General features: G+C 40.0%; 1 protein-coding gene across 44 annotated transcripts in view; it reads right to left on the minus strand.

The window, feature by feature from the left end:
- The window catches only part of ZBTB20 (zinc finger and BTB domain containing 20), a 641,091-nt gene that overhangs the window by 92,784 nt on the left and 524,210 nt on the right, over positions 1-24,097 (minus strand). For 43 of the 44 annotated variants that reach the window (XR_014563580.1, XR_014563581.1, XR_014563582.1 and 40 more), the window contains one exon: positions 12,504-12,637. The gene's annotated coding sequence lies outside the window, so the exon portion shown is untranslated. Of the gene's footprint in view, positions 1-12,503; positions 12,638-21,824; positions 22,244-24,097 lie in introns of those variants that run through there. The other variant, XM_083736567.1, reaches the window with a different exon arrangement.

Genomic DNA, 24,097 nt, shown 5'->3' on the forward strand with positions numbered 1-24,097 from the left:
GAGCTATGACTTCATTCATAACGCTTGTTGCAACTGCACCCGCATTTCTCTTTGCTGGCTGGTGAGTGTATTTATGTGTGTGAGCAAGGCGGGAGATCTGAATGTGTATCTCTGGATACTGAAGATTTATATTGACAGAATAACAGAATATGGAAGAAGTCTGGAGAATCACTTTTTAAATATTTGTTACTGTTCCTCTAGACTAGCAGTTTAAATATTACAAGTGAACACTCTAAATATTTCCATCTGACACAGCAAAGAAAGCAAGCAACCATCACCCTCCAGCCCAAAATTAGAGGGAATACGGGGGGAGTCAGGTACCTCATTAGAACATCCTGGGTACTAATTTGCTGACTCTCCAGACTAACAGAGGGGCACCCACACATTACAGTGGTACCTTGGGTTACATACGCTTCAGGTTACATACGCTTCAGGTTACATACGCTTCAGGTTACAGACTCCACTAACCCAGAAATAATACCTCAGGTTAAGAAGTTTGCTTCAGGATGAGAACAGAAATCGTGCTCCGGCGGCACAGCGGCAGCGGGAGGCCCCATTAGCTAAAGTGGTGCTTCAGGTTAAGAACAGTTTCAGGTTAAGTACGGACCTCCGGAACGAATTAAGTACTTAGCCCGAGGTACCACTGTATTTGCATGTGTGGGTTTACATGTTTCCTTCTGTTTCATGAGAATCTTTCCCATGATCTGGATTTGGGTTGTTAGTGGACATATGGTTGTTGTGGGGATTAAATGAGGAGGAGGAGAAAGAACCATGTGCATCACATTCACCTCCTTGGATAAAAAAGGTGGGCTATAAATTCAAAGAAGAAGGAGGAGAAGGAGGAGGAGGAGGAGGAGGAGGAGGAGGAGGAGAAAGAGAAAGGCTAGAACATGCTAAAGCAGAGCTTTCCAAACTTTCCAAACATTAGTGTGTTGGCTGCAGTGTGTCACACAATATGTGTCCATATCTCTTGCAAGGGGTCAGTTTAACATCTGGTTTGCTAGTAAAACTGAATTACTGTGCCGCGAAATGATGGATGGCTAAATAGTGTGTCACCAACATAAGAAGTTTTGAAAGCTCTATGCTAAAAGGTTTATGTCACGTTTTTGCAGGGAATGAACATACTGAAAGAGGTCAGAAACCCAAGTCTGGACCTCATCAATTGCTGAAAAATGCAGTGTTTCCCACACTACCTCAGCAGTCCAACAATATAGAGTATGCACACACCAGAAGGCTACTAAACATTCCTAAACATTAGGAAGAACTTCCTGACAGTAAGAGCTGTTCGACAGTGGAATTTGCTGCCAAGGAGTGTGGTGGAGTCTCCTTCTTTGGAGATCTTTAAGCAGAGGCTTGACAACCATATGTCAGGAGTGTTCTGATGGTGTTTCCTGCTTGGCAGGGGGTTGGACTCGATGGCCCTTGTGGTCTCTTCCAACTCTATGATTCTATGATTCTACGGTGCACAGGAGAAGTGCCTAGGGCAGAGGAATGGCCCTTTAAGAAGTTCTACTTCTCCAGAGGGGCAGAGCATGAGAAGAGTAAACTGGAGCCAGAGGCTCTAAAAGCTTCAGTTCACTTCCAACCCTTGTTACTAATTATGAGCTATCCTGTGCAGTAGCAACTGACCTGCCTTGCTCTGTGGTCTTCTCTATCGATGCAGGAGAAGCACAGCACAGATTTAGAATTGGACTGGCAATTATGAGCTTTCTTGGAAAGAAAAACCAATCTGTTTTCCAACAGCTTTCTTCCAGTTTATAATGTTGGTACATGTATGCTGATATTGCATGTTCATTATTGCATGGCTCCCTTTGAACTGTAGTTCTGTTTCAAGCACCCTACTTCACCCCACAAGGCCAGCCACTGTAAAAAAAAGAAAGGGGGGAGGAGTTCCCCAGCACTATTAAAACACCAACAAACAAGAAATAATTTTTGATCTGGATATGGAACCACCACTACACTTTTTTTTTTTTTTTTTTGCAATACACTAATCAAGAGAATTCACCCAAATAGAGAGGATAACTACAATGAACAAAAGGCTGCTTGATCTGGTAGTCTAGTCATATAGTTTACAGAAATCTATCAGATATTCAGCAGAGTGAAGAGTTAACAGAAAACAGTCTTTGGATGTGCCTACAAAGCATCTAGTTTTGGCTGCATGGTCTAATGAATGCTGGCCACCTATGTGAAGTGTCTTTTTAAACATTTTCGTATTGCAGAAGAAATTCTGAGGGCAATGACACTCAATACAGGTGAACAATATGAGTAGGATAAATTAATACAGTCGTACCTTGGTAAATTAATACAGTCGTACCTTGGAAGTCAGCTTAGTTACCGAACGTTTTGGCTCCCAAACCTGGAGGTGAATGTTCCGGTTTGCAAACTATTTTTGGAAGCCAAACATCCGACAGGGCTTCTGCGGCTTCCGATTGGCTGCAGGAACTTCCTGCAGCCAATCAGAAGCCGTGCTTTGGTTTCTGAACATTTTGGAAGTCAAATGGACTTCCGGAACGGATTCCGTTTCACTTCCAAGGTACAACTGTATAATGAACCATGTAGTTGTGAATTTTGACTGAAAATAACATCCTATGCACTGTTTCTCCACTCTGCAAGTAAGAAAACACAACTTCAGGTAGGTAGGAGATAGAGACTCCTTGAACACAGCCCAGCCTACATTCTTATCGACAGACTCCATTTTCATCTACAGGCACAGCTTTGCTGCCCTTTCCAAATTACCATCGTCTAACATATCCATATTTCTCTCTGAAAATAAATCCAATCCTTTTCAGTACCAGGAACCAGAAGAACTTATAGGAGTTCTTGCCTGCCATGTGTAAGAGACCGGAATAAACAAGTTTCTTAGGTGACCACAGATTTAATTTACAAATTTTAAATCTTGCAAATAAAACAATTTTTGAGGCATAAAACAGTTGCTGACAGTTCTTTATAAAGATAGACAGAAATCAAGAATGACATTGAAGTGACTGCTGGTTAGAACCAAAATGTTCTACAACAACTTTCCCTACTCTGTCACATTCTGAGAGAGGCTATCAATAAACTTTGCAAAGAGAGGATTGCAGCTCTGTCTTTGTGTATTTAAGATGCTGTCAAAACCTTGACTGCTTGACATCCTATCAGGTACTACAGCTGTTGCACAGCTACAGTACTGTGTCTCTGAATAACCCAAGGTAGAAGCAAGAATGGGTTTAATGTAAATGGGAGCTCCCAAAATTGTGCCGTTTGCATGGCAACAGCTTTGCTTTTCAGGTTATGCAAAACAAATACCCCAAATGAAAACTGGGTGCGATTCTCAATGTACAGTGATGTAGATCAGAAACAATCCACAGACTGTGCTGGAGATGTGATTGGGGAAAAGCAAAAAAGGATTAACTCCAAACACACTTGGTGGTTATTTTGGATTTTAATTGGCAGCTTTAATTCATTGCATTACATTAGTGAAATGTAAAATTCTATGTAACCTCCTGCTGACCGATTCCTGGTTTTAAATGTATTGGAATCCTGCAGTTGCCTGTACCTATTCTAGGTCAAGGGGAGTTTGTCTCTAAATACAACAGCTTTAGCATAGTGGTATTTGATTAACCCTTGCAGGACTGGTATTCCTTCAAGAGCTCCAAGTCAGTGCAGAGAGAAGATCAAACCTGAGCAGACTAATGGGGCAAAGGCTGGGCATGAAAGGGGTCAAGTATTTCGAGCAGGTAAGTCAGAAGCACACTGCCAAAGCTAGCTGATAAAATAAATCCAAAGATAAGCAAAGAGTTCAAATCTAAAGTGGCAGTTGAAGGCCAGCAGAGAAAGGGTGAGAAATGCAGAGCTAACATAGCTGCTGATCAGCCTGGTAGCAGTATCTTTCTGTTTCCTTATATAAGGAATACAGCCAGTCGTGGTAGGGTGCAGCTGGTTTGACTGCCTTGATGGTTCCTAGGAAAGTACAATAGAGCTAGTCTAGAATCATGGCAGGTGGAAAGGTGGTTTTCTCAGCAGAGTAGAACATCTTACCTCACAAGACAAACTGCATATCTCATCTGTGAGACAAGCAAAGCACTAAGGCAACAATCACGTTGTATGAGCAACAGAAGAAATAGGTTCCACATGGTCCCAGGATATGTGAATTATTTTGTTCATTATGTTTAGTTTATTATAGATTACCATAAACCACTCATTTACCAAAAACATGCAGAGGGCTCCCACTTTGAGAAAGAAAGAAAGAAAGAAAGAAAGAAAGAAAGAAAGAAAGAAAGAAAGAAAGAAAGAAAATGCATGATCTTCGTCTTAGTACTTTGGATGAACCAGAGATCATGGTTTGTTTTGCTCCAGAAAAAAACACAATGTGAATTCAATGCTTGTTTTTGACTTCCTACTGTCTGGAGCAAAACAAAATACAACCCCCAGTTCACATATATCACTAACCCATTGGATCATGATTTGTTGCTTCTACTTGTGACAGAGGAGAAAAGGAACATGAGAGAGTGGTCTCTGCATTTACCGTAAAGTTAAGCCATTAGCTACGGTCTACTGTGGTGTGCAAGTGCAGGTATTGTTGTAAACTGATTATTATTTGACTGCAGTCAAATATTCTACCAATGCCACTGATTGAATTAAAAAATACTTCTACATTTTTATTATGGTGTAATTTGTTAAATCTAGCCCTGCAGCTCTCAGGGAAGAACAAGTATTGTAATTAAACTTTTTCCACTGACTACTTACTGCAATTACAGGAACTGCAGGAATGCATGCTGCCATTGGTGGTAAGGACACTGCCTATTGGGTACTGAGTTGACTAGGGTCACAGGGACCCAGGCTTAAATCCACAGTGAGCCATAAACCTCATTAGATGACATCAGACAGGTCACACATACTAACTAAGCCTAATCTATATCACAGCATTATTGTGAGGGTAGAATTTGGGGGGCGGGGGGGAAGAGATATACTATGTATTTCTATCTCCCCGAGCTCCATGGCGGAAGGGTGGAACAAAAATATAATAAATAAGAAAATATTTTTTACTGAAGTATATATCAGTTTCACAAGTTACATAATTAATTTTATGAAATCAGCATAAATATCAATTTGGTTGATGATGATCTTCATTGGTCTCATAACATTAATGCTTTAAAATACTTAGCAAAATAAGCCCTCTCCTCGCTATAATATAAGCAGGCTCTAAAAACATTTTTATTTATGTCTGCTTTTAGTGAGGGTGTCTATTTTTATTGAGCTGGCTGGCTGATAGAATTGGATTAGGAGAAGCGAAAAGTTTTACTGCTGCTATTATTACAGATGCATTGTTTTCTATCTTATAAGGTTTTAGGTTGTTTTTATACGGTGTAAGCCTCCTGTGGCCCTCCATATGTCACTGGACTTCCACTCACATCAACCCCATCCAGAATGGTCAACAGTCAAGGCTAATGTGAGCTGTAATCCAAGAACAATTTGAGGGCAACAGGTATCCGTTAATAGGTCACAGCTTTTTTTTACTTGTTATATCCCAATCCTAACATAAATCCAGTGCCTTTCTATTTTGGGGGCTACTGGGGAAGGCTATAGCTCAGTGCTTTGCATGCAAAAGGTCCTAAGTTTACTCTCACATGTCTCCAAATAGGACTGGGAAACACTCCTGTCTGAAGCTCTAGGGAATCAGGGTTGAAAATAAAAGAGCTAGATGAATGAATGGTCTGACTTGGGTGTACGGCAACTCCCTATGTTCCTAGCAGTGTGACACCTGGACGAAGAATGGTCTGGGGAAGTTGGCTTAGTAAAAGCTGAAGTTTCATAACCCTCCACCAGACCCCAAGAGTCCTCAGTAGGCCAACAGAAGACTAGGAAACTGAGTTGAGTGCACCCTTCTCCATGGATAGTTTTATACCAAGGACAAAAAGCAGCATTTCCCATGTTTTCTGATTATGTCTTAGGTATAAGTTGACAAGCCACCTTTTAAATCCTTAGGAGTTATTTCATGCCATTTTAATTACCCCAACATTAGTTCATTAAATTATTAGAAGTCACCTCCCCTTGTCTGTGTCAGAAATACCTAATGTCTTAGGGACTGCTGTTGTTGATGATGATGACGACAATGACAACATTTCTATACCACCCTTCAGCTGAGGATCACAGGGCAGTTCAAAACAAAACAAAACAAAACAAAACAAAACAAAACAAAACAAAGGCATAGATTGTTTAATTAGCCAAAGGCCTAGGAGAAGAGGAATGTTTTTGCCTTGTGCCTAAATATATGTAATGAAGCTGTACAGTGAGCCTCCCTGGGGAGAGTGTTCCACAAGCAGGGAGCTACTGCAGAAAAGACCTGTTCTCAAGTTGCCGTCCTCCAGACCTCCCATGGAGGAGGCATATGAAGGAGTACCTCAGATGCTGATCACATGGTCCAGGTTAGTTCATATGGGGAGAGGCGGTCCTTGAGGTATTGTGGTCCTGAACCATTTAAGGCTTTGAATTGGGCCTGTAAACTAACTGGCAGCCGATGAAATCAGGCCAGGATCAGTGTAATATGTTTAAACCACCTTACCCTGGTGAACAACTTGGCTACTTCACCAGCTGAAGTTTCCCTGCTGTCTTCAGAGGCAGCTCCATGTAGTGGTAATCTAACCTAGAGGTTACCAGAGCACAGACAACAGAAGTTAGTTAATCCCTGTCCAGGTAGGGGAGCAGGTGGGCCACCAGCTGAAGCTGCTGGAAGGCACTCCATGCCACCGAGAGCACCTGAGCCTCAAGTGCCAAGTGGGCCAGGATCACCCCCTCACATAAAGAGGCATTACTCATGCCCTGGGCCCAGACAGTTGTCCCCTCCCTGCTAGTTTTTATCAGCCAAGAAGGGTAAGGGTTGAGAGAGAAAAGTGATCGCCCTGACCAATCGAAGCACCTTATCCATGCCTTTGAGCCTTACTAACTGAAACTCATCCAACATTACAGGACTAGACAGTGCTCTGGACACCTCTCAAGATTCATCTGCTGTAACAGTGAAGTCAAGGCCCTAACAGATGCAAGCAATTTTATCCTCAAACTGCTTGGTAAACAAAAGGCTTTGCAAGCATGCTGTCAGTTCTGTCACCTCCTCCTTTGGGCCATACTGTAAAGGGCCTTGCACTACCTGGAAAAGCTCTGCTGGATGGCACAATGAGGATGCAATGGAGGCAGGAAAGTATGCCTTTTTTGCTGCCTTCACTGCCAACTGGTCTGGTGTCATAATGCATTAAAAATATTATAATTAGCCAATGTAACTGAAGTGATTCCAGATATTTCATTATTCATCTGGAGCTTCTTTTTAGCCTGCCTATTCCGGAGTTCTGAGTAATTTAAAAACTGACAATGACATGCCCCTCCTACCCCAACTGCATCCCAATTCCGGAAGAAGAGGAAGGAAAAATGTATGATCTCCATCTCCTCCTCTCCTTCATTTTTCAAAAAATTAGGGAGAGAACCATTAAAATGAATTTTCCTGAAGATTCTAGTTCAGGAAACATGTTAAAGAAGTATATTCCCATATGTTTTAGCATAAGAACTACATATTTCTTTTGCAGTTCCTGGATTAATTTTGCTGTTGCTTTTTGCATCAGATTCGCGTGCCTCCTGACCTTGATAATCTGTGTAGCCCTATCATGACCCACATCAAATCCTTCACCTACTAATCCCTCTCATTTCTCATAGCCTGCATTCTACTAATTCAAGTAATTCTCATGGTCCTCTGCTATTCTGTTTACTTATGTGCGCAGGCACACACTTTTGCTGGATTTCTTTCTGCATGGTGGCACCAATCTAGCTAAAGGTGGTTGGAACTTAAGTCCCACTGAAAGCAATAAAAGGTGCCCTAATTGCAAGCAACCTGTTCTATTTCTTTCAATGAGATTGCGTCATAATCAACTTTAGCTGGATTGCAGCCACAGTGTAGAAAACCAGGCAAAGTATGCAAAACACAAACATAAATACAATAGCAGATAGTTGTGCAGAAACCTGGTGAATAGCTTGAATGAGTGGAATGCATTTTGTGAGAGAAGAAAGGGATTAATAAAAGGGCTGGATGTTGGTCATGGAAGGACTACACCCACGTTTAAGATCACAATGAGGAGCATGAATCTGATATAATTTTTAAGTAGATTCTAAAAATTTGTTATGGATTTCAAATATACTTGAAATGGAATCTGTAGAAGCATCTTTTGTAGCTTCTTCATCCTTCCATCAACTTCAAATTCTGGTGATGAAAGTGACTCATCTTACAAGAAAGAACACATTTTCTATTCGACACCAATAAGATAGTTGTAGAGAAGTTGCATATACATTCTTTCCAAAACTGTTTTATTTTTAATCTCAGGCACAGAGATATACATAGGTCTAACAGTCCCCTATGCAGATCTTGAAGACTACAAAGATTCCAAAGAGAATTCATAAAGAAAGACACAGTAAAGTTAAGACTACTACAGAATGCTCTGTGGGATTATCAAGACAGGAAAACTTTGCAGATGTTACTGTCTCTCTGGAGGAATAAATGCTTGCATTTTAATATTCTCAGCAGCTGGTTCCTGTTGAATGCCATCAGGATGATTCAGCCACCTCCCAGAAACAGTAGTAGCAGCAAGTGCACTCCTACAGATACAGATCTACAACACTTTAATGTTTTCAGAGCATTACTATTACTCTGACATAGTCAAAGTGTCATTAAACTGTTATCAATTGAGCCAAACACAATCATTAGAATAGGAAAAAAATACCACCACCACAGAACTTCTGTTTTATGGTATGCTGTGTACATAAACTTAGTCTGAATAGCCACATATTTAAAGATGTACCATTATTTCTTCCTCCACTTTTTCCTTGGCTCAATGTTCTCCATCCCAACCATCACTTACTTCAGTTAGCAAGAATTTTTTTCTTCCTTTCTACCCTGAATTGAATGATACAGGTTAAAGCATGCTGCTTGTCGTCTTAATTCTTCCTTTTGAATCAACCTTCCACAACTCTGAAATTTAGATGGGTGCTCAGTGCCAGGTGGGTTATGAACTCTTGCCAACAATGAAAGCATGTGGTATTTAACAAGTAGTGTGCTTCCTGATATATGTCCATAATCCAGACCAGTTCTCTTTCTTGTTTTGGTTTTGTTTTGTATTTGTATTATAGCTGTAAGTCGCCTTCGTTGTTCTGCCAGATAGGCAACTCATAAATATTGGAAAGAACGGCTAATATGCCATGTTAAACTTCAGATAACTCACCTAGAGCTCTTCCTCTCTTCTAGTTCTTTTGTATTTTTATCCACTATATTTAATTCACTGTAAATCCAACTGTGATCAAAACTGGGCAATAGCAAACACACTGAGCATAGCAGTAGTCTGCAAAGTGGTCTAAAGGGACTTAAGGCAAGTTTGTGAGATCACATTTTTAAAAATGCTTCACTGCAACACTATTTTATTTCAAAATGGGGGGCAACCCTGAAAATGCAGTTGCTATGAATATCTAATTAAAGGGAAAATCTGTTCTAAGTTTTCTAATGATGAAACAATAAAGATGAAGAAAAACAAAGCAAATGTACAGATTGGAACCAATATGTTTGTGCCAGGGCAATCTCTTAACTATAATTAATAGATTGGCAGCAGACTGCACTCCTGCTCTAACTTCAAACCTTGGTTAAAAGCAAGCCCTGATAATGATTCTGCAAACATAATACAACTCCATGGTTAACATTCAGAGCCATGGTTAGAACATCCGATGCAATAACTATTAAAGTGTTACACGTTAAAAAGGAGGGATAGTACCTCTGGCGGGGCCACGTCATGCTCCCTCTGAGACAGTTTGTCCACCTTAGGTCCCCAGCCTGCACTCAGCTCTCACCTGTGGCTCCTGTGCCACATTCCAGGAATGGCTGACTGGCTGGCTAAAGCAGGTGAGCCGATGCGTCTCAAACCCTCAGTGAGTTAGGGACCTCCCCTACATGTGAAGACAGGTTGTGGTGGATTGAGCAAAAGAGACAAATAGTGGGTCCAACAGTCAAGAGAGCAATTACTGCACATGCTGTAGAAGGAAGAGAGGGGCAAATGGGGCTCGCCAACCTGGGAAGGTGGTCCATCAAGGAGCAGGGAAACTCTGGTCCTAAACCTCTGCTGTCTTGCAGTGAAGAAGAAAAGGCTAAGGAGTAAACCCTACACAAATTAGGAATGAAGTTCCTAAGATGGTTGGATGGCACCTTGTACACTTGCTGCCACCCAGTTCGTGCCAAACATATTGCTCTGCTTTCCTTTGGACCACATCAATGAACCCAAGAGGGGTCTTGTCACCTGGACAGCCCAGGACCTCCATACAGACTGCCCAGGTTTGCACCCCAGGGAGGTCACTTTGTTGCTGCTAACACAGCGGCTTGACTTCATGAGTGGTGGACCTTGGGGTCTCAAATTTCAGCGGCACCCTATGCAATGTCAAAATTCAGCACCCCCAACCTCTTGTGCTCCAGTCTAAATAACACTTGCAGTGCCCCCTGTGCTACTCCTGAGGTGGTCCCCTCAATCCACCTCTGATGTCACCTCCATAGGTGCACATCATTGTCTCTTGAGATAGACGGATGCCAACAATCTGCCAACAACACACTTAAACATATATTTGCAAAGGCTAGTGCTTGGAAAGCTTTGGTACGATACAATTTAAAAGTGATAATGCCCCAGAAAAGCCTTATTTTAAAAAATATAGTCATTGCCATTGGAAGGAGCATTTAAGTGGCTGGACATTGCATCCTTTTTAATATTAATAGTCTACATTTTCACAGGCACTCTCATTTTGTAGAATAATCTTGAGGCTTGTCTGCACTACTGATACAAGGATATAACAACCACCTCAGAAACTGTGGTGTCTGAATAAAACCAAGCTTGAAATCGGCATAGTCCTGATTTACTCATAAAAACCATGGCCTGAGCTGAAGACTCGCCTATTCATATACTGCTGATGTACACACCCAAGTATATCTGAACTATAATTTTACAATTATCAACAAATCACAATTGCTGCATCTAAGCTGAGCTGATTGTGACCAACCTTAAACTCCTTTGTCCCATTCTGTCGTCCTCTTGCCCTGGTAAATGTTACATATGCAAACCCACCTGAGGTTACCTTCTCTTGCTTGTCCATTGTACAACCACACAAATCAGTTAACAATGAAGTTAAGGGCCATAGCTCAGTGGTCGAGCAACTGTCTTGCCATAGCCAGTGACCTTTAGCATTGAGTAAATGAAATGCAACTACTGCATGCTAAAAGTAGTGAAAAGTTGTTTCATTTTATACATCACTACAGAAAAGTAATTCTACAAAAGAGGAGAGGGGACTGTCAACAGAACAAAAGCATTTTCACTTCTTCACCAAAAAGGGAGATGAACACTCCAGAGTAGGAAGGAGGAATGACAAGCAACACTCCCCCCCCCCCCCCGGCCCAAAAAAGTTTTATACAATTACAAAATACAATTTAACAAAGATCGAGGGAATTGCTTGTACTATTCAGGTCAGTACTCAGACTTTGCCAGTCTTATATTGTGTGGGTGAATTTGTGGGTGTATTTGGCACACACACACACACAAACACACACACACACAAACACCATACAAGCTAAGTACATAGAAATATTCTGCAAGTCTAGACACTTCTAGCTACTACCGCAAATTCTTCCTGCCCTTACAGAAGATTGATTGAAGTATGTGAAGGGACAATGATTTTGTTGCAGCCCATCTTTCCAGCCTACATGTAGCTTTGCTTGCTCTGAAACTGGAGTTTCTTCATGAGAAGAATAAAAACTGGGTTTTGACATGCTGATGTAAAAATATCCCATTACAAGACACATATGTATCACTAGCTCTGTATATCCAATACATAGGTCCCAAGGACAAGGACATGCAACACAATGCAATGTGTCTATATGTGGTAGTTGAATTGTATTATTTATTATTCATGGACCACCTACTATTTCCCAAATATGGAAGTGTCATCCCATAATGAAATTATGTAGTGTGTGAAATTATGTAGTATGTGATATTTAGTGCACTACGAAGAGTTGGTTTCACATAGTGCATAATTCTTCGGCACACAGCCTGAAGATGAAATTCACATTTATTATTATTCATCGCTTTACCCATAGAAATGATTCAAAGCAACTTAGAAACACAACTGGAATACTAAAACCAATAACAATAAACACAATCAATAAAAACCTCAAACAAACGAATGGACAAAACAAACAAAATCTACTGCACTCCTAAATAGAATCTGGCCTTGGCCCTATCTTGGCCGACTGATCTTCCCAAGATTTAAGCAAAGTCAAATTATGACACCTTCACTGCACGGGAAATTATCACCTGCATCCAGTGTGCTTTAGAAAGATGTCATAAGGAATAAATAACAAGCAATACATGCAAGCCAAGATGTGGATATAATATCAGCTAATCTACATTTAGCTCAATCAATGTTCTTAATACCAACTTAATAGCAATGTGTTAATACCAACTTACATTTGAGGAAGCGGTGTGGCCTCGTGATGAGAGCAAGTGCTCTGGATGCCGGCTGTGCAAAGTCTGCTTTCTGTTCTTATGCAGTCTTGGTCAACATGGACCTTCAGCAAAATTGTGTGAAGACACTTGCTTGTCTGTAAAAAACAACAACAAGAATCAATTAATTAATGCAACTATTTAAATGACACTTTTTGTATATCCACATAGCACACGAAGTGGCTTATAAACCTGCAAATATCTGATAATAAAACAGTATCTGGAGCATCACAGATTAGCCACCTCTACCCCAATTTATACAGGACTTTTAAATCTTAAAAAAAACCACACCTCATCAGTACTTTGAAATTGGCTGAGATAAAAACAGGCAGTCAGTGAAGGTTTGGTTGTTTCAAAATGATGGATGATTTAGGCCTATGTGATGGAAGCAACTCAGCTAGCTCATCAGCCAAAGCGGGTAGAAAGCATTTATATTCACTATATCAGGGATTTCACCAGAAACGTGGGCTAAAGTAGTATACAAAAAGCAAACCTTGCCCTTTAGGGGCAGTATAACCCTACCAAAGAAAGACAAAACCACGGCTCCAAATTGGCTTAATACATCTGTCCATTCTGTATTAATTTCCAATTCATTAGCCATCAGACAATCTAGGCATTTGCTCAGGGAACCTACAACTGCTTCTACACTTGACAGAGAAGAAAGGCAGAATTTGGCATCATCAGCATACTGGTGACACTGCAATCCAGAATGACTTAACTGTTTTCTAGTGGTTACATATAGATCTTAAAAAGCACAAAATAATGCTAATAGCAAAGTGATATAGTAAGTCTCTGTTAGTCAATTTTTATCGAACATCCTGACACTGTATGACTGGAGATGGTGCTATAAAGCTGAATATTACCATTAATTACTGAAGTGTCTTGAGGATGTCAAAATGTTTTTTCTATAATCTATAAATGTATGTCCATGTTCTTTTCTTCCTGCACATTCAAGTTCCTATCTCCCAACATTAATGTGTTCCTTAATAAAATATAACAAATTCCAGAGTAGGGAAGGAAGTAGCAGTATTTTAACAGTGCCCAGTTATCGTCACTCAAGGTTTAGGCAGAGAAAAAATGAGGAAAGCTTATGTAATTGGCTCTTCAGAAAGAATGTATAGAACAAAATGCAATGGTACATCAAAATACACACTCTAATTTGCATTTAAACGAGATATAATTATGTGTCCCAACTAACTGAAATTACATAATTTACAGTTTTATACACCATGTTTCTAGCATATACTTAAAACATATTTGATGTACACCTGAAAAAATATAATGCAAAACCTGTGATGCAAACATGCAGCCCTATGTAATCAAGCTGTACTTTCTGAGCAGCTAGGATTGAGAGTCACCCCTTGTAAGGTGGTGACTTGAGGCAGAAAAATCAGGTTCATCACAATGTATGTGATTCCAAGTTGATGTACCTCCATATATTTAAGAGAGATCACTCAATCTAGATTCTACCCTGAGCAGAGATGCCAGCTTGCATAAACTATTGTGGGAGCAGGTAAACCCTGTCCTGCATAATCAGTCACAAGATGTAGAACAGGCACACCATTTGAATGGCAAGGCCTATTAACTATTGGGGGGCAGCCCCCTCAAATATTTTATTAGGAGTTGGCTCCTATGAGCTTGAGACGGGTCGATTTGCTTGCTCAAAACAAGGTGTTATGGTTGTATGCTACAATATATTTCTATATACTGTATAAGATTTTCAACACTGTGAAATTCTTGTTTGGCGTTGGGGGACAAGGATAAGTCGACTCCACTTAATGATCAATGATGGCCTATTTCTGCCATACTTCTTGACATACTATTTTTAATCTACCTTTCCTGATAGATATTTAAGAAAATGTTTATAGGATCAGCTTCTGAAACCAGTAATGAATATAAAGCAAAAAAATATTTGATCCGGTAAGTTGTCTGGGAACATCTGATGCAGAATCAGACTGTGGGCTTAGGGCTTAACCCACCCACTGGAAATGCCATGTAGGGAACAAAATGGTATGTGTATCAATACCCAGTGTTTATATGCATTTGATACATAAGAAGAGCCTGCTGGATCAGGTCAAAATCCCATCTACTCCAGCATCCTCTTCTCACAGTAGCCAACCAGATGCCTGTGGGGAAACTGCAAGCTGGACCTTACTGGTGGGAGAGGGGAAAAGTGACTGGGAGGGAGGATTTGGCACAGGAAAACAACAAGCTGCAAAAAAGGTTAAACATTCCATTGCTTCCTGCTACTTTTCTGCTCAGAACTACAGACTTCCAAAACTGATTTTCATTTTTTAAAAATGAGATATTGGCCTTCTGTTTAATTCAGAGTTCACTCAAGAGCAGGATATAAATGTCATGATTAAAATAAAAATAAAAATCCTGTACTATTAACCCAAGCAAAACTGAATGTGTGAAGTGGATACTAACTTCTTAGACAGGTATATTTGTTGTATAAGCTGCAACCGATCTGTCCGATTCTGCTTGCTAGAGGTTTAGTACTGGGGATTTCCCCCCCTACAAACTGTAATACTAAGGATATTCTGAGGACTCACAGACCAGAGGATTTCTTTCTTTTTAAATAATCCAACAACTGATCTCCTCACAGGCAAAGACTTTGGCAACTTTCTAAATACACATAATTTTCTTTGCTATTTCCTGATTCTCTGGCCAGAAAAATAATTACAGAACTTATTTTCTGTAGGGAAGGAGCAGAAATTGTTTCTCACGCTAGATCTGCAGGCTTTCTGGGATACATAGTAGAGATTAACAGGTCACAGAGAAATTTTATTATCTAGGGTAATGAAAAGACTGCATTAACAGACTAGCTCCTTTTCTACTCTTAATATGGTCAGAACTTTAAAAGGCCGACTGAGTATAAAACAAGTCTTTGAGGAATGCCAAGAGAATTCTTAATGGAAGGACCGAATTCAGTTCACAATTCTGATTTCATTGTGAACAGTAGCAAGCACAAACCCTTATGCAATATATCTTAACTGCAACATCTTAATTAAGATCCTTAACCGGAGGGAGGGAGGTGGAGAAGGTCAATAAAACCACCTGTGTGATATGCAACCCAAAGAAGAGCTTAAACTGTAAGATTTGGATCTGGATTTTAGAGGTCTTATAGCTCAAGCAGCTCTGAAGAGATCTAATATATAAAATGTTAAGTATTACAGGGAAAGGATTTATTTAAGGAAGGCTACATCTGATCATAAAAAGAAATGTGTATATGCAATGTGGCAAGCCAAAACAGCCGCAGTAAGAAAAAGTTAGTTGCACAGAATTCTAATTTTTATCACTGAATTGAAAATAAACTTAAAAACTAGAAAATACTCATAACTGTTTAATACAGGGTCACATCTATGATTATCTCGCATTCTGATTTTCGTTATATTAATCCTAAATGGAAAAGGAAACAATCACGAGGTTTTTTTTTCAGGACACACTAGTAGACTGTAATGTATTTATCATCATAAACAAAAATCTAAATTACAAAATGGGGGAGGGCCTTAGGAAGAAATGCTACTACACCTAAGATAAGAAAGCCAACAAACAAGTATGTGTGGTCAATACAAAATAAAACTACAAGGCTTGCTATGGCTCATTTTGCATACAAATAGATAGCCAAGTGAACAAACGCTAAATGAAAAGTTATTCTTATATACAGATACTCCATTTCAGCAAGAAATTAAACTTCAAATCTCTGCCATCTGAAAGCAGCAGGGCAGCGTATCATGTTAAAGGAAAATCTGCTTCTCCTCTCAGTAGTTATCCTGTTAGTGGCCTTTAAGCAACACTGTTGCACCCAAGACACACGTGTTACACAAGCTGGTTTTCCCCTTGGCAAACATCCATCTAAATAATCATCAGGCTCTGCTATGCTTGGTTTTTTAAGATAAAATGGGAGCACACATTACCTAGATATTGTTTTAAACTCCACTAAAATTATACCGGAAATGTATTTGGCCCTACTGAAAGCAAGTTACTCCTTGTTCTTGCACTCTTCCAACAAGCAGCTGATATTCTTTTCAGCTATAACCTCCTGAACATGCATGATGTATTCATCAGATGAGACGACAAATAACCACTTTGGCCCAATGTCTAAGTCTTACTGTACACATTTTGAAAGTTCCGCCTCGACTCCGATTTTCGACATTAGAAAAGAGACAGTTACTTGAGAACACGGTTTGCTGGAAAAAAAGTCACCTGATCTAAACCTGTTAGACAGAACAGATTTTCTTCTGAGATGGTAAAAAGCTTTAAGCTTTCTCCCTTCCTTCCATCCCTGTACTGATTAGCATATTCACTAGGTTAATATTTGCCTGCATAAAGGCATAAAAAAATATTTCAGATTACGAAGTTCAAGCCTACATTTTGGAGGAATTGGCATCCAATGTATTAGGTACCATCCCCAAACAGGTGCCACTGTTGAATTGCTAGGAACCCAGGAAACCCTGATCACCTGGGACAAAAGTTTGACAAATAAATATACACACACTTAATAGCAATAACTACTAAGAGACTTAGTGAATGTGGGAACCAGTAAGTACAACACAGTATACGTATTAGTTGTGCGCTATCAAAAATAGTTATAGCACTAATTTCCAACCCTGTTTTTCTGAGCAGGATGAAACTGCACGTTCCTCAGTTAGAACAAGCCAATATAAAATATTTAAAATGAAACTAGAGTGCAAAAAGCCTTGAAAATGTCTTCCGCGGTTAGAGAATTTCTCCAGTTATATTCATATGTGGGGGAGAGGGGGACGGGAAGGGAAACATATTTTTTTTAAAAAAAGAGTCGTTGAGAATAAGAACAAGAGATTGTAATTGTGTAAGATAGTATGTTGCTACTAAATAAAAGGCGACATGAACTATGACTATGAAAACACTACTACAGTGAATGAATGCTTCATTTTTAGACAGTGTCTAATTAAAATAATAAAATACTTATCATTGATGTAGTTCATGGAAGTGCTTCACTTGTATTACCTCAGCATTCCTAACAACAGCCTGGCAAGATTAGTGAATAATACTAATACTAATCTATCATAGTTCAAGGGTTGAGGCTGGGAACTGGGATGCATAAGTTTGGAGCTGAGGTGAGATCTGAAATGGACAAATCTCAGAATTTTGTACTTTAAGACCAGATCGGATATAGCGAAAACTTGGAACAAAAACATTTAAATGATACAATGCATACAACACCGTATCTTGGCGCACAATATTAAGGCAAACAATTGCCTCACAAAATACAGCATGGAATATTTTAAGTTTGAAAAATTATAGAAAATTAAAAGTCAAGTTTAGAGAATTTAATGGAAACCAAAGTAACTTCAGAACTAAAATGGATCAAGTAGATACACCATGTCAAAGAGGCCAAGACCTGAGATGCCTTCTGATTGTTACATACCATGCAGCCTTACAGTCAGTTCTGTGCACCTTTACTCAAAGGTAAGTCCAGTTGATATCAGTGTGACTTAATCCTAATAAGCAAAGGGCTGCAGGCTAAAGATGAAGGTGCTTTCAAAGTTAGCATTCCAAGCTGCTATTTTATCAGTGCTATGGGTCCCCTCAGGTCATATGCCTTAAGTCATAGGAGGTAATTAGGCAGGTCCATCATCAAAACTTATAGTGATGCACCTGACTTCTGATCCCTGATTACAACCTGCTGTGGGAAAACCATTAAACAAATTTCCTGGAAAGTCTGGAAATGGAGGAAGAAGAAGAAGTAAGGTTAGAGATATTTCACTTCCCCATAGACAGCACTTGATAGTAATACTGTATGAGACAATTTGTAAGAACTGCCACTAGGAACATTCACCTTGTCTATTGTCTTTCCTCCTCCATTACCACACATTATTGCTAAATGCTACATACAATTTTCAGCTTAATCTGAATCATTACTTAGCTTACTTTTGGTTTCCTCTGTAAAAAATTCCAACTGGATCTGTCTGAACTTCCAGTGAAATTCATGTGGGTGCATATATTTCTGTATACATATTTTAAAACTTATTCTTGAGAATAACTTGTTCGTATAAACAAGGTAACACAGGGGTAAATTAACTCACAAATCCAAAGGATATGCTGACAGAAATCCTAGCATTCTGACTCCAGATTAAGAAAAGCAATTCCTACCTACCATTTTACATAAGGAAGAAAAGAAACAATGTGAAAGGGGTCATATATGCACATATGAACATGCATGCAAGAAAAGGATAAACAACACACTCTACGTTAAATGAAATTTGGGCAGCTAACTTAAAACAGACTATGGAATTAATTAATGCTCTGTCTTTATGTAAAGCATATGAACAAAAAGCAGAGAGAAAAAAGAATGCACACAGAGACATAAAAACAGGAGGGGAACAGGAGAAAAGGAAATGAAAAGAAAAGAAAACAAACAGAGTTCTAACAGGCCCATTCTGCTAAAGGGAGTCCAACTAAAGAGTCATATGATATCTGATAGTGCAGGACACGTCGCCAGGAGCTGGAGCGGATTGCCTGCAGGAAGAAAGAGCCAGTGTGTTTCTGCTCAAAGAGCTTTTCTTTCCTAATTTTCTTTCCTCCCCCCTCGTCTCTTTCTCTTTTCTCCTGTACTGTGAATGCCTTAGTATCTTAGGTCAAGTCCATGAAGAATCTCAGAAAAAAGAACTATCATCTTTCACTGTACTTCTGGATGCAAAGATAGCTCTGGAAGAAGATGCTTCTTAGCAGAGACTGAAGGGACTTATGTAGATTTTGGCATGGACTACCCCTCCCTCCTGTTGCCACCTCTGGGAATACAGACACAAAATGGACAGATACCACGTTATAGAACAAAAACAAAAAGGATATCTTAAGAAAAGATATGCAGGAGGTACAGACATGTTGGTTTTTTCTATGAAAATGACAAAGATTAGAGGTGTTCATTACTTGCTTAATTATATTTTAATCTTTACAGAAAGAAGAATGCACAGTAAACAAATAAAATAACGAAAAATGCAGAAAAAAAATTGTTTGGGGAGATAAAGGAGGAAAACGCTAACTTTTTAAAAGAGGATATAATTTGCCAAAAGTTGGACAATTTCTACTGTGTTTCAGGAAATACTGGATGTGTCCAAGATTTCTACACTCTCTTTCTTTCTATTGAGATATTTCATGCTCAGCTATGGAGTCCTCTACGGTAAGACTAGATCAGAAAACACTTTTATGTTTGCATCGTGAATCTGGTTTCACTCCAATTGCTGCAATTAAGTTACTCCAAAATTATAGCAGTAACTGTAGGACAAACTTGCCTTTGTACCTCCTCTGTAAACATAACACATTCCTTCTGAAATAACATCTACTAAGTATGTGGGACTGCCAAAATCTGTATTACATAAACACATACAGCACATATGTGACTGTAACAGACCACCTCTTTAAGCAGAGGATTGAAAGAAAAAGAAAAATAGCACTGATAATGATAATCATCCTTTGTGTCCCAAAACAATTGCTGTAATTACTTCCAATCTAGTCCCACACATTTTGCATACATGTAAAATTACACATACTATGATAGTAATGATGACCACATACATGCTTCCACTTGCTCTGGTGAACTACTAAAAGTAATGATTTAACAAAAGTAGTAATTAATTATCGGGGATGACTTTGATTAAAAGAAACCTTTCTTGAGTGTGTAAATGTTCAAGATATATTGAACATACTTGGATACGTTTTAAAACATGAAGAACTGTAGACATTTGCTACTATAATTCCATGTAACATGTTAATGAATTGCTACTCAACTTTGCAATCTTATGATACTAGCCAAAATATATTGTCCTCTCTCTCTCTGTGTGTGTTTGTTTGTGTGCGTGCGTGTGTACATCTATATGGAGAGAGAGGGGTTCAAATTCACAGAATAAAAACAAACAAACATGAAAACCAGGTATGTACTATACTATAGGTATAGTTCCATCTACAGGAAAGATAAACAAACACAAACTGTAAAGCCCTCCTAACCTCTTGGATAACCAAGTGTGCTATGATTAACATAAGGCCAAAGAAAACTGCCCCCAGATGTGTGTATAACTGCTGCATCCTTTCAGAGGCAAACACACTTTCCTTCCACAAGCCCTTACAAACTTTGGGGGGACTGGTGACAAAAAGTAAATGAACCCATCCCCCATTCCATCATTTCTTGTGCAGAACATCTTACCCATTCTCATTGCCTCTTCTATTGCTCAGGTGAAATGTCTCGAAAGGCAAAGAAAGAAGGGGGGAAAGGGGGGGGGGAGAGAGAGAAGAGCCTAAGTTTATGCCAGAGAACCCCATCAAGAAAAAGTTAGCAAAGCAACGGCTACATTGAATTTTTAAAAGGACAACTGGGGGTGGGGGGAATTCAAACTATTTTCTTAACCCCCTCCCTTTTCTTAGTTCAAAAATGTATTTTAGGAGGGAAAGAAAAATCACATCCCTTTTCAATTTGGGGCTTTTGTGTGCGTGCGGCTGCCACTGTTTCCTTTTCTTTTCGAAAGAAAGGGGGGGAACCCTAAAAAACAGAGGGGGGGGGGAAACATATCTGAGGCGTTAAGCTTGCACTCCCCCCCCCCCTTTCCCTTTGTAAAGAACTCTTTGTTCTCTAGTGAAAATGCTGGAGGAAAAAAGAAGAAGAAGAGGGTGGGGGGGAAATCCCCGGGCAGCGACTCCCTGAAACAAGTGCAAAACACTTAGAGGCTTTTGGGCTGGCTGGGAGCCAGAAACCCTCCCGCTGTCTGGTTAGGAAAAGAGGGGGGGGCGGGAGAGAGAGAGAGAGAGAGGGAGAGAGAGAGAGAGAGGCAGCGCGAGGGGGGGGGGAGAGAGACATTGGCACTTCCTTTAATAGACATAGGAAGCGGGATTTTTTTCCCCTTCCTTTTTTTCAAAACTGGCGGTCAAGCGTTAAGTAACTCCCAGCCTAAATCCACCTGCTCGGAATGAACTTGGGTAACCCCCCTTGGGGTGCCTGAGGAGAACCACCTACTCCAGACACTTCTCCCGCTCCCTGAATGCTGCTGCTGCTGCCCTGCTTCCATTCTTCCTGCTCCCGTCACACCAGTGCCCACGGCTCGCCTCTCTCTCCCCGCCCGCCCCGCTTCAAAGCAACAACACACCAAAACACACGCTCGCTCCATCTCCCTCTTTTTTTCCTCCCTCTCAAATAAAAAAAAAAAAAAGGAAGGAAAGAAACGGAAAGAAAAAAAAAATAGACAAAAAAGAGAGAGGCGCCTTTCCCTCACGGTTGCGGCACAGTGATAAGGGGTAGCGAACATCTCATACCTGGTGTGAATGTTAATCAGCCAGGAGTTCTCCTTTTCCCCAAGACAGGGAACTGTATCCTTCCAAATTTATTAGAACCTCCTCCACTGGCTCTTTGAAAAACCTTCTTTGTCACCCTCTTCCCAAGTCCTGATACACTTTTTTTTAAAATAAAAAAAATAAAAAAATAAAAAAATGGCTTCGGAGCTCCTTCTATTCTTGATATTGATTCTCCCTCCCTCTCTCTCTCTCTCTCTCTCCCTCTCCCTCTCTCTCTGTCTCCCCCCACCCCTCCTCCTTTCTCCTGTCTCTGTCTCTTCTGAGTGGTCTATTGATAAGTCCCTAGAGGCACTGGGTCAGCTTGCCCGTAGGAAACCAGACACAATGCACAAATCTCCGAGTGCCATTCTGCCATCAGCAAGCAGACCACGTTTAGGAGAGAGGAGGAAAAAAAAACACAACAGTGGAGCAAAAGACAGAGAGAGAGAGAGAGAGTGAGAAAAAGACTGATTGGAACAGGAGGGAGTGAGAGAGAAAGCAAGGGAGAGAGTGAGAGAGCGACACTGCCAGTCAGGTTAATCATCCCTACTTTAATTAGCTGTTCGGCTTAGACATAAAACAATTGAATTTGAATGATCTGTCAGTGGGCTAGGCTGAACCAAAAGGGAAACGCGAATATTACAGAAAAGACTGTTGGTGGATTCTGATAAGCTAGACTGGAAATCCTCAAAGGGTAACTATTAAAACTTGCCACAAAACAAAAAGTACAAATACAAATGGCATTATACAATAAGCTGTTTCTTAAAACAGCTGTAGATCTAGATGCCCATCTCCTTTTTTCCTTTCCTTTTACCAGTGCTAGGTTTAGACTTGACAAATACATATATAAACTCCAGAACAACACAAATCTTTTAAGTCTGGTAGGAGAGAGTGGCTATCTGGCAAGTACATTTTTTTTTTAACTCTACAAGAACTTTCCTGAAATTTGCCTTACAGAACAGATGGAGTTTAATACTGACAGACCTATGTTTGTGTGGGGTGATAGATAATAGGACCACCATTTTTACTTTCACAAGGAAGCAAATTGTCATTACCAAGGATACCTTATTATAGGGCTGAAACTCGGGGGACCGAAAGCAATGCTTACTTCAGCTCTTCATAAGAAAAACCCTGCTGGGTCAAACCAAAGATCCCTCTAGTCCTGCAACTTGCTGACCACAATGGCTAAACAGAATTCCCATTCCTACAGTCCAGAAGGGCAAGGTACTTCTGGGAGATACTGCCAGTCCACCTGGGTGCCAGGCACTGGTGTAAGACTCCCACAAGTGCAGCAAGCTCCCTCTGTTGGTGCCATTGGGATAATTCCTCCTAATGCAAATATATTTAAGTTGGTGTGTGTGTGATTTTGCAGCAGCTCTGTAGCATGGAGGAAAAAGCTAAACTTCCCTTTCTACAGTCCCAATCTTAAAATCATAGAATTTTAGCATTGGAAGGGACTACATTTGTCCCCTCCCCAGGGCAGCTCTTTGCAATGTTAAAGTGCACATTAGTTCCTTTTATGCAATTAACATTCTATCTAGCTTGGCTGTGAGTGAAATGGATTTCCAAAGAATCCAGGATCTGTTTTACACCACGACACTTCTGTGCAATGTTAGAAGTAGACTTCTGGATGAACTTTTACATTTTAAGTTTTCTGGACAGGACCAGAAAAATTCTGCATTGAGCTTTGCAAACCGCTGGCCTTTCATACATTTTAAGTAATGGTAAACAACAGTGAGACTATTACTCATTTATAAATGTTAGTTCGTTGAAGTTGACGGTATATTAACCTGGTTGTTGACTATCCCTGAGCTTAAGCAAAGCAAAACAAGACAAGACAACAACAAGCAGAGCAGTACCAATCAAGGCAGGTATCAATGATTGATAGAGGATCATGAGTTCTGTAGACAGAAAGGCAATGCTAGGTATTATGAATAAGCAATTCATTCCACTATAGAAAGTCTTTAAGAAAAGGAGTAAATTCTCACTAAAAAAGCAGGTGCAGAGTAATTTATTCATTCAGACCTTGGATGCAATCTGAGGTACAAATGGATTAATCCTAGTGATAGACATCACACTGAAGTGCTGTATAGCAAAGCAGGTGAGATATTTATGACACTTCCGAAAACCTGACATAATTGGTACCTCAAATAGGGAAACATGTAACATTGCTGTTGCTGTTACCAAGTGTACCACATTTGACAACCCAATATTGAATTGGCAAGATGTCCATTTAGCATGCGGGTGATGGTAGA

This window comes from Podarcis gaigeae (assembly GCF_964106915.1).
Source record: "Podarcis gaigeae genome assembly, chromosome: 4".
Lineage (NCBI taxonomy): Eukaryota > Metazoa > Chordata > Lepidosauria > Squamata > Lacertidae > Podarcis > Podarcis gaigeae.